The sequence below is a fragment of the Mustela erminea genome, chromosome 3 (genome assembly GCF_009829155.1).
Source record: "Mustela erminea isolate mMusErm1 chromosome 3, mMusErm1.Pri, whole genome shotgun sequence".
Lineage (NCBI taxonomy): Eukaryota > Metazoa > Chordata > Mammalia > Carnivora > Mustelidae > Mustela > Mustela erminea.
In genome coordinates, this window is record NC_045616.1 from 10,517,106 (window position 1) to 10,529,022 (window position 11,917).

At 40.0% G+C, this 11,917-nt stretch overlaps 1 pseudogene; it reads left to right on the forward strand.

Annotated features, from left to right (window-relative positions):
* Positions 1–10,058: 10,058 nt before the first annotated feature.
* On the forward strand, positions 10,059–10,895 carry LOC116585858 (annotated as a pseudogene).
* The last annotated feature ends 1,022 nt before the right edge of the window (positions 10,896–11,917 follow it).

Here is an 11,917-nt window from a genome sequence, read left to right on the forward strand (position 1 = left end):
AACCCCCCCCACCACGATCCTTTGGTCTTTTGGAGTTCTTTCGACCAGTCTCCAAGTTAATGCTGGTCCCCAGATGCAGGGCACTTTCACTCATATTGGGCTATTACTTTCCAACCAATGCCTCTGATGGCTCCCTCCCCCTTTTGTTTATCTTCTGATATCAGTCACCATTCCCACTCCGCTTTACCTGCCCACTGGCATCTTCTGTCCCTGTAGAGATCCAGATGTGTATAATTCTGATCTCAGGCTGATTTCATGGGTGGTCGGAGTTCTTTGGTAGGTAATCAGCTCACTTTGGGGTCCAGGTTGATAAGGCGCCTCCTCCTACTTCCCCGCCATCTTGTCCCCCCCCCCAAACACTTAAAGAACTTATTCCTGTTCTCCTGAAACTGTTCCAAAAAATAGAAATGGAAGGAAAACTTCCAAACTCATTTGATGAGACCAGCATTACCTTGATCCTAAAAGCAGACAAGGATCCCATAAAAAAAGAGAACTACAGACAAATATCCTTGATGAACATGGATGTGAAAATTCTCACCAAAATACTAGCCAATAGGATTCAACAGTACATTAAAAAGATTATTCACCACGACTAACAGGGATTTATTCCTGGGCTGCAAAGTTGATTCAACATTCACAAATCAATCAATGTGATGCAACACTTTAATAAAAGAAAGAACAAGACTCATATCATATTCTCAATAGATGCTGAAAATGCATTTGACAAAGTACAGCATCCCTTCCTGATCAAAACTCTTCAAAGTGCAGGGATAGAGGGCACAGACCTCAATATCATCAAAGCCATCTATAAAAAGTCCACCACAAATATCATTCTCAATGGAGAAAAACTGAAAGCTTTCCCGCTAAGGTCAGGAACATGGCAGGGATGTCCATTATCACCACTGCTATTCAACATAATGCTAGAAGTCCTAGCCTCAGCAGTCAGACAACAAAAGAAAATTAAAGCCATCCAAATAGGCAAGGAAGAAGTCAAACTATCACTCTTCAGAGATGATATGATACTCTATGTGGAAAACCCAAAAGACTGCTCTCCAAAACTGCTAGAACTTGTACAGGAATTCAATATGTCAGGATATAAAATCAATGCACAGAAATCAGTTGCATTTCTCTACACCAACAACAAGACAGAAGAAAGAGAAAATTAAGGAGTCAATCCCATTTAAAATTGCACCCAAAACCATAAGATACTTAGGAATAAACCTAACCAAAGAGGCTAAGAATCTATACTCATAAAACTATAAAGTACTCATGAAGGAAATTGAGGAAGACACAAAGAAATGGAAAAATGTTCCATGCTCCCGGATTGGAAGAAGAAATATTGTGAAAATGTCTATGCTACCTAAAGCAATCTACACATTTAATGCAATTCTTATCAAAGTACCATCCATCTTTTTCAAAGAAATGGAACAAACAATCCTCAAAATTATATGAAACCAGAAAAGACCTCAAATAGCCAAAGGAATATTGAAAAGGAAAGCCAAAGTTGGTGGCATCAGAATTCCAGACTTCAAGCTCTATTACAAAGCTGTCATCATATAGAAAGCATGGTACTGGCACAAAAACAGACACATAGATCAATGGAATAGAATAGAGAGCCCAGAAATAGACCCTCAACTCTATGGTTAACTAATCTTCAACAAAGCAGGAAGGAATGTCCAAGGCAAAAAAGACAGCCCCTTCAACAAGTGGTGCTGGGAAAATTGGATAGTCACATGCAGAAAAATGAAATCGGACCATTTCCTTACACCACACCCGAAAAGAGACTCAAAATGGATAAAGGGCCTCAATGTGAGAAAGGAATCCATCAAAATCCTTGAGAAGAACATAGGCAGCAACCTCTTCGACCTCAGCCACAGCAACGTCATCCTAGGAATATCGCCAAAGGCAAGGGAAGCAAGGGCAAAAATGAACCATTGGGTTTTCATCAAGATCAAAAGCTTTTGCACAGCAAAGGAACAGTAAACAAAACCAAAAGACAACTGACAGAATGTGAAAAGATATTTGCAAATGACATATCAGATAAAGGGCTAGTGTCCAAAATCTATAAAGAACTTAGCAAACTCAACACCCAAAGAATAAATAATCCAATCAAGAAATGGGCAGAAGACATGAACAGACATTTCTGCAAAGAAGACATACAGATGGCCAACAGACACATGAAAAAGTGCTCCACATCACTCGGCATTAAGTAAATACAAATCAAAACCACAATGAGATATCACCTCACACCAGTCAGAATGGCTAAAATCAACAAGTCAGGAAATGACAGATGCTGGCGAGGATGCGGAGAAAGGAGAACACTCCTACACTCTTGGTGGGATGAAAGCAGGTGCAACCACTCTGGAAAACAGCTTGGAGTTTCCCCAAAATGTTGAAAATAGAACTACCCTATGACCCAGCAATTGCACTACTGGGTATTTACCCTAAAGATACAAACATAGTGATCCAAAGGGACATGTGCACCCGAAGGTTTATAGCAGCAATGTCTACAATAGCCAAACTATGGAAAGAACCTAGATGTCTATCTACAAATGAATGGATAAAGAAGATGTGGTATATATACACAATGGAATACTATGCAGCCATCAAAATAAATGAAATCTTGCCATTTGTGACAACGTGGATGGAACTAGAGAGTATCATGCTTAGTGAAATAAGTCAATCAAGAAAGACAACTATCATATGATCTCTCTGATATGAGGAAGTAGAGAAGCAACATGGGGGGTTAAGGTGGTAGGAGAAGAATAAATGAAACAAGATAGGGTTGGGAGGGAGACAAACCATAAGTGACTCTTAATCTCACAAAACAAACTGAGGGTTGCTGGGGGAGGGGGGTTGGGAGAGGGTGGTGGGGTTATAGACATTGGAGAGGGTATGTGCTATGGTAAGTGCTGTGAAGTGTGTAAACCTGGTAATTCACAGACCTGTACCCCTGGGGATAAAAATATATTATATGTTTATAAAAAATTAAAAAATTAAAAAAAAAAAAAGATTATCCACTATGGTTAGGTGAGATTTAGGCTTGGGATGCTAGAGTGGTTCAACATCCACAAATCAATCAATCCAATAGAACAAATCAATAAGAGAAGAGACAAGAACCATATGATCCTCTCAATCGATGCAGAGAAAGCATTTGACAAAATACAACATCCTTTCGTGATTAAAGCTCTTCAGAGTAGAGGAATAGAAGGAAAATTCCTCAAATTCATAAAATCTATCTATGAAAAACCCACAGAAAATATCATTCTCCATGGGGAAAAGGTAAGAGACTTTCTACTGAGATCAGGAACACAACGAGAATGCCCACTTTTACCATTGCTGTTCAACATAGTACTAGAAGTCCTAGCCACTGCAATCAGAAAACAAAAGGTAATAAAACATATTCCAATTGGCAAAGAGAAATCAAACCCTTCTCAGATGACATGATATTTTGTATGGAAATCCCCAAAGACTCAACTCCCAAACTACTACAACTCATACTGCAGTTCAGTAATGAAACCTATTCAAAGAGGTAAAGAATATGTACTCAAGGAACTACCAAATCACTCATGAGAGAAATTGAGGAAGACATAAAAAGATGGATAAACATTCCATGCTCATGGATCAGAAGAATAAACATTGTTAGAATGTCTATACTGCCTAGAGCAATCTATACTTTCAATGGCATCTTAATCAAAATTCCACCCACATTTTTCAAAGTGATGGAACAAACAATCCTAAAATTTTTATGGAACCAGAAATAACTTGAAATTACTGAGGAAATGTTGAATAAGAAAAACCAAACTAGGGGCGCCTGGGTGGCTCAGTGGGTTAAGCCGCTGCCTTCGGCTCAGGTCATGATCTCAGGGTCCTGGGATCGAGTCCTGCATCGGGCTCTCTGCTGAGTGGAGAGCCTGCTTTCCTCTCTCTCTCTCTCTGCCTGTCTCTCTGTCTACTTGTGCTCTCTCTCTGTCAAATAAATAAATAAAATCTTTTAAAAAAAAAAAGAAAAAAAAAAAAAAGAAAAACCAAACTGGGGACATCACTTTGCCTGATTTCAATCACTATTAAAAAGTTGTGATCACCGGGGTGCCTGGGTGGCTCAGTGGATTAAGACACTGTCTTCGGCTCAGCTTATGATCTCAGGGTCCTGGGATCGACCCCCACATCAGGCTCTTTGCGCAGCAGGGAGCCTGCTTCTCTCTCTCTCTGCCTGACTCTCTGCCTACTTGTGATCTCTCTCTCTCTGTCAAATAAATTAAAATCTTAAAAAAAAAAAGTTGTGATCACCAAGACAGCATGGTCCTGGCACAAAAACAGAAACATAGAACAATGGAACAGAGTAAAACCAGATATAAACCCTCAGCTTTATGTTCAACTAAACTTTGACAAAACAGGAAAAAATATCCAGTGATAAAAAGACAGTCTCTTCAATAAATGGTGCTGGGGAAATTGGACAAATATGTATAGAAGAATGAAACTCGACCACTCTCTTACACCATACACAAATGTAAACTCAAAATGGATAAAAGACCTCAATTGATACAGGAATCCATCAAATTCCTAGAAGATCATATACATAAAAGAGAATATAGGCAAGAACCTCTTCAACTTCAGCCACAGCTATTTCTTTCAAGACCCATCTCCAAAGGTAAAGGGAACAAAAGTGAAAATAAACTTTTGGGACTTCATCAAGATCAAAAGCTTCTGCACAACAAAGGAAACAGTCAACGAAACAATGACACAACCCACAAAAATGGGAGAGACATTCACAAATCACACTACAGACAAAGGGCCTATATCCAAGATCTACAAAGAACTCCTCAAACTGCACACACACACATCAAAAAGTGGGCAGAAGACATAAACAGACACTTCTCCAAGAAGACATACAAAAGGCTAACAGACACATGAAAAAAAGTTCATCATCATTAGCCACCAGGAAAATTCAAATCAAAACCACATTGATATGCCACCTACACCAGTCAGAATGGCAAAGATTAACAAGGCAGAAAACAACAAATGTTGGAGAGGATGTAGAGAAAGGGGAACCTACTTACACTGTTGGTGGGAATGCAAGTTGGTGCAGCCACTTTGGAGAACAGTGTGGTGATTCCTCAAAAAATTAAAAATAGAGCTACTGTATGACATGGCAATTGCACTGTTTGGTATTTACCCTAAGGATACAGATGTAGTGAAAAGAAGGACCATATGAACGCCAATGTTTATAGCAGCAATGCCCACAAAATCCAAACTGTGGAAAGAGGCAAGATGCCCTTTAACAGACAAATTGATAAAGAAGTTGTGGTCCATATTTACAATGGACTATTATTCAGCCATCAGAAAAGATGAATACTGAATTTTCATATCAACATGAATGGGACTGGAGGATATTATGCTAAGTAAAATAAGTCAAGCAGATAAAGTCAATATTATATGGTTTCACTTAATTGTGCAACATAAGGAATAACATGAGGACATTAGAAGAAGGAAAGGAAAAGTGAATTAGGGGCAATCAGAGGGGGAGAAGAACCATGAGATATTGTGGACTCAGGAAACAAACTGAGAGTTTAGAGGGGAGAGGGTTGGTAGAACGGGTTAACCTAGTGGTGGGCATTAAGAAGGGCATGCACTGCATGGAGCACTGGAATTTTTACATAAACAAGGAAGCTTGGAACACTGCATGGAAAACTAATGATGTGGAGTGCCTGAGTGGCTTAGTCACTTAGTGTCTGTCTTCAGCTCATGATCACAGAGTCCTGGGTCTGAGCCATGCATCAGGCTCCCTGCTTTATCGGAAGCCTGCTTCTCCATCTCCTTCTCCCCCTCCATGTATTGCCTGTCTCATTGTGTTTTTTCCTGTCAAATAAAATAAAATAAAATAATATCTTAAAAAACAAAACAAAACAAAATGATGTATTTTTGGTAAGTAACATAAAACAGTTAAAAAGTTAAAAAATTATTAACAGTAACTGAAAGACTTGTTATTGAATATAAAATAAGAATATGCAATTTGTGACATCATTAATGTAAAGTGTAGAAGGGAGAATTGTAGAGTTCTTTTTTGCAATTAAAGTAAATTGCTATCAACTTAAAACAGATTGTTATACCTGTTTTCAGTGACACTTAATTTTCCTTGTAACCGTGAAGAAAGTTATCTCTCATGGTTCATCTACCTTTCTGATTTCTCCCCGTTTGGATTTACCTTCCTTGCCCAATGCTGCTATGGTGGGAATGAAAGCATGTACAGTCACTCTGAAAGCAGTATGAAGGTTTTTCAAGATGTCAATAATAAAATAGATAAAATAAATATAAGGGAAAATATCAGGAACTAGGCAAAGATGTTCACTCTCACTACTTTCAGTACAAGGTTTAGACAAAGCAATTTGGGAAGGAAAGAAATAATTGTCATTCAATTTAGAAAATAACATTTCTGATTACAGCTGACATGATATTATATTTAGGAAATTTCAAAGATAACTGAGATAATAAGAGCTAATAAACAAATTCAGCAAATTTTTACAATTAAAAATCAGATGCATTTCTATAACTAATAATAAGCTATACCAAAAGGAAATTAAGAAAGTGTCATTTAAAATAGCATCAAAAATAAAATACATAGAAATACACTTAAGGAGATGAAAGGCTTAATAAAATGATTGTGTGTGTGTGTGTGTGTGTGTGTGGAGAATATAACTTTCTTTTTGTGTGTGTGTGTTATGTTAGTCACCATACATTACATCATTAGTTTTTTTTCTTTTATCTCTCTCTCTCTCTCTTTTTTTTTTTTTTTTTGTCTTTGGAAGAATGAGCTTTATTGCTTTTACGTTTGTTTGTTTGTTTGTTTTTAAATTTCTATTCAGTGTAACAGTATTCATTGTTTTTGCACCACACCCAGTGCTCCCTGAAATCCATACTCAACACCTGAGTCCCCCAACCTCCCACCCCCGCCTCTTCAAAATCCTCATTGTTCTTCAGAGTCCATAATCTCTCATGGTTCACCTCACCTTCCAATTTCCCTCAACACCCTTCTCTCCAACTCACCTTGTCATCCAGGCTATTTGTTATGCTCCACAAATAACGAAACCATATGCTCCAGTGCTCCATGCAATCCGTGCCCTCATTATGATAATTGACTCTCTCTGCTTGACTTATTTGACTCAGCATAAGCTCTTACAGTCCTGACAATGTTGCCACAAAAGTTCGGTATTCATCCTTTCTGATGGAGGTGTAATTCTCCATAATGTATATGGACCACATCTTCCTTATCCATTTGTCCATTGAAGGGCTTCTTGGTTCTTTTTTTTTTTTTTTCAGCATAACAGTATCCTTATTTTTTCACCACACCCAGTGCTCCATGCAATCCGTGCCCTCTATAATACCCACCACCTGGTACCCCGACCTCTCACACCCCCGCCACTTCAAACCCCTCAGATTGTTTTTCAGAGTCCATAGTCTCTCATGATTCACCTCCCCTTCCAATTTACCCCAACCCCTTCTCTCTAACTCCCCATGTCCTCTAGTCTTTTTGTTATGCTCCACAAATAAGTGAAACCATATGATTATTGACTCTTCTCTGCTTGACTTATTTCACTCAGCATAATATCTTCCAGTCCCGTCCATGTTGCTCCAAAAGTTGAGTATTCGTCCTTTCTGATAGAGGCATAATACTCCGTAGTGTATATGGACCACATCTTCCTCATCCATTCATCCGTTGAAGGGCATCTTGGTTCTTTCCACAGTTTGGCGACCATGGACATTGCTGCTATAAACATTGGGATACACATGGCCCTTCTTTTCACTACATCTATATCTTTGGGGTAAATACCCAGGAGTGCAATGGCAGGGTCATAGGGAAGTTCTATTTTTAATTCCTTGAGGAATCTCCACACTGTTCTCCAAAGAGGCTGCACCAACTTGCATTCCCACCAACAGTGGAAGAGGGTTCCCCTTTCTCCATATCCTCTCCAACACATGTTTCCTGTCTTGCTAATTTTGGCCATTCTAACTGGTGTAAGGTGATATCTCAATGTGGTTTTAATTTGAATCTCCCTGATGGCTAGTGATGATGAACATATTTTCATGTCTCTGATAGCCATTTGTATGTCTTTATTGGAGAAGTGTCTGTCCATATCTTCTGCCCATGTTTTGATATGATTGTCTGTTTTGTGTGTGTTGAGTTTGAGGAGTTCATTATAGATACTGGATATCAACCTTTTGTCTGTACTGTCATTTGAAAATATCTTCTCCCATTCCGTGGGTTGCATCTTTGATTTATTGACTGTTTCCTTTGCTGTGCAGAAGCTTTTGATTTTGATGAAGGCTATAAACTCCAAAAATTGAATCAGGAAAAAATTGACAACCTGAATAGACCAATATCTAGTAACGAGATTGAAGTGGTGATCAAAAACCTCCCAAAAAACAAGAGCCCAGGACCTGATGGATTCCCCGGAGAATTCTACCAAACTTTCAAAGAAGAAATAACACCTATTCTCCTGAAGCTGTTTCGAAAAATTGAAGCAGAAGGAAAACTTCCTGACTCTTTCTACGAAGCCAGCATTACCCTGATCTCCAAAACAGGCAAAGAATCTACCAAAAAGGAGAATTTCAGACCAATATCACAGATGATTATGGATGATAAAATTCTCAACAAGACCTTAGCCAACAGGATCCAACAGCACATTAAAAAGATTACCCACCATGACCATGTGGGATTCATCCCTGGGCTACAAGGATGTTTCAACATTCGCAAATCAATCAATGTGATAGAAAAAATTAATATGAGAAGAGAGAAGAACCACATGGTCCTCTCAATTGATGCAGAAAAAGCATTGGACAAAATACATCATCTGTTCCTGATTAAAATGCTTCAAAGTTTAGGGATAGAGGGAACATTCCTGAACTTCATCAAATCCATCTATGAAAGACCCACAGCAAATATCATACTCAATGGGAAAAAGCTTGCTTCCTTCCCGTTGAGATCAGGAACATGACAAGGATGCCCACTCTCACCACTCTTATTCAACATAGTATTAGAAGCCCTAGCAACAGCAATCAGACAACAAAGGGAAATAAAAGGTATCCAAATTGGTAATGAAGAATTCAAACTCTCTCTCTTTGCAGATGACACGATTCTTTATATGGAAAACCCAAAAGACTCCACCTGCAAACTACTAGAACTCATACAGCAATTCAGCAACCTTGCAGGATACAAAGTCAATGTACAGAAATCAGTGGCTTTCTTATACACTAATAATGAAAATACAGAAAGGGAAATTAGAGAATAGATTCCATTTACTATAGCACCAAGAACCATAAGATACCTGGGAGTAAACCTAACTAAAGAGGTAAAGGATCTGTACTCAAGGAACTACAGAACACTCAGGAAAGTAATTGAAGAAGACACAAAAAGATGGAAGACCATTCCATGCTTTTGGATCGGAAGAATAAACATTGTTAAAATGTCTATAATGTCTATACTGCCTAGAGCAATCTATACTTTTAATGCTATTCCGATCAAAATTCCACCAGTATTCTTCAAAGAGCTGGAGCAAATAATCCTAAAATTTGTATGGAATCAGAAGAGACCCCGAATCGCTATGGAAATGTTGAAAATCAAAAGTAAAACTGGTGGCATCACTTTACCTGATTTTAAGCTTTACTACAAAGCTGTGATCACCAGGACAGCATTACTGGCATCAAAACAGACACATAAACCAGTGGAACAGAGTAGGGAGTCCAGATATGGACCCTCAACTCTATGGTCAATTAATCTTTGACAAAACACGAAAAAATATACAGTGGAAAAAAGACAGTCTCTGCAATAAATGGTGCTGGGAAAACTGGACAGCTATAAGTAGAAGAATGAAACTCGATCATTCTCTTACACGGTACACAAAGATAAACTCAAAATGGATAAAAGACCTCAATGTGAGACAGGAATCCATCAGAATCCTAGAGGAGAACATAGGCAGTAATCTCTTTGATAACAGCCACAGCAACTTCTTTCAAGATGTGTCTCCAAAGGCAAAGGAAACAAAAGTGAAGATGCAATTATTTTCTTAATGGCTTTTTTTTTTTTTGGAAATCTATTCATGATCATCCTTATCGTTGTGGAGATACCCATCTCCACACACCCATGTATTTTCTACTTAGTCAGCTCTCCCTCATGGACCTGAACTACATCTCCACCATTGTACTCAAGATGGCTTCCAATTATCTCTCTGGAAACAAGTCTATCTCTTGTGGGGTTCAGAGCTTCTTCTTCTTGACTTTAGCCGTTGCAGAAGCACTACTCTTGACATCTATGGCCTATGATTGTTATGTGGCTATTTGTCTTCCTCTTCACTATCCTGTTCGCATGAACAAAAATGTCTGTGTGCTAATGAAAATAGGATCATGGACAATAGGGTCTATCAACTCCTGTGCTCACACTTTATATGCCCTCCAAATCCCTTATTGCCAGTACAGAGCAATCAATCATTTTTTCTGTGATGTCCCCACCATGTTGACTCTGGCCTGGATGGACACCTTGATCTATGAGTACACAGTGTTTGTAAGCACCACACTCTTGATTGTGTTTCCTTTCATTGGCATTGAATGTTCATATGGCTGGGTTCTATTTGCCATCTGCCACATGCAGTCAAGAGGGGAAGAAGAAGTCTTATTCGACCTGCAGCACCCACCTAACTGTAGTGACTTTCTACTATGCACCCTTTGCTTACACTAATATATGCCCAAGATCCCTCCAATCTCAAACAGAGGACAAGGATCTGGCTGTCTTCTACACCATCCTGACTCCAGTACTTAATCCCATCATCTACAGTCTGAGAAACAAGGAGGTAATAGGTGCCTTGAGAAGAGTGATTCAGAAGACGTGTTCTATAAAAATGTAGAGTAAGTTATCACTACTTTGGCTTCAGAAATAGATTACTTGTTCCTTGTATACTCCTTAAGAACATTATTATTAGGAGACAGGATGGCGGGGAAGTAGTAGGAGGCTCCATTTCAACATGTACCCTAAAGTGAGCTGATCACCTTCCAAAGAACTCTGATCACCCATGGAATCAGCCTGAGATCAGAATTATACATGTCTGGATCTCTACAGGGGCAGAAGACACCAGTGGGCAGGTAAAGCGGAGTGGGAATGTCAGACTGATATCGGAAGATAAACAAAAGGGGGAGGGAACCACCAGAGGCAACCGATTGTAAAGTAAAACCTCTAATACAAGAGTTCCCTGCATCTGGGGACCAGCATTAACTTGGAGACTGGTTGAAAGCACTCAAAAAGAGCAAAGGATCATTGGGGGGATATTGTGGGAATCAGAATGGCTAAGAACAGGCGCTTAAGTCCCTGGACCCAGGACAGCCTCCCCTGGTGCTGAGCCAGAGAGAGTGTGGTGGAGAAACCAGGTCTTGGTCCCTGAGCCGCCAGTGCGCCCAAGAAAGCATGGGGTCTGTCTCCTGTGAGGGGCTGGGAGCCTCGCCAGATGGCAGAACACTGAGCCATGGTACAGAGCCTGAGACACGTGCCCCTCACCTTCCCCTGAGAGAGGTGTGTGAAGGCCCACCCGTCGCTCTTAAACCCGTGCCATTGTTTCAGAGCCTGAGAAACGCGCACACCCCAAACTCTCCCCCGAGACAGGTGCGGGAAGGCCCAGCCTGGAGCTCTCGGACCTGTTCCTGCGCTCAGAACATGAGACACACGCGCAATCCACAGCCTCCCCTGAGACAGGTGAACGCAAGCCCAGCGCTCTTAGACACAGAAAGACAAGGCACTCCCAGCCTGGGCAAGCAGGAAAATCTCAGTGTGCATTGCTGCTTGGAACCTCTCTGGTGGTCAGGAGCTTCCCAGATAGCCGCCGCTGCTGTGGTTTTGGGTACAAGCAGAAGATCCTGCATCCCCGGGGACCGCGAC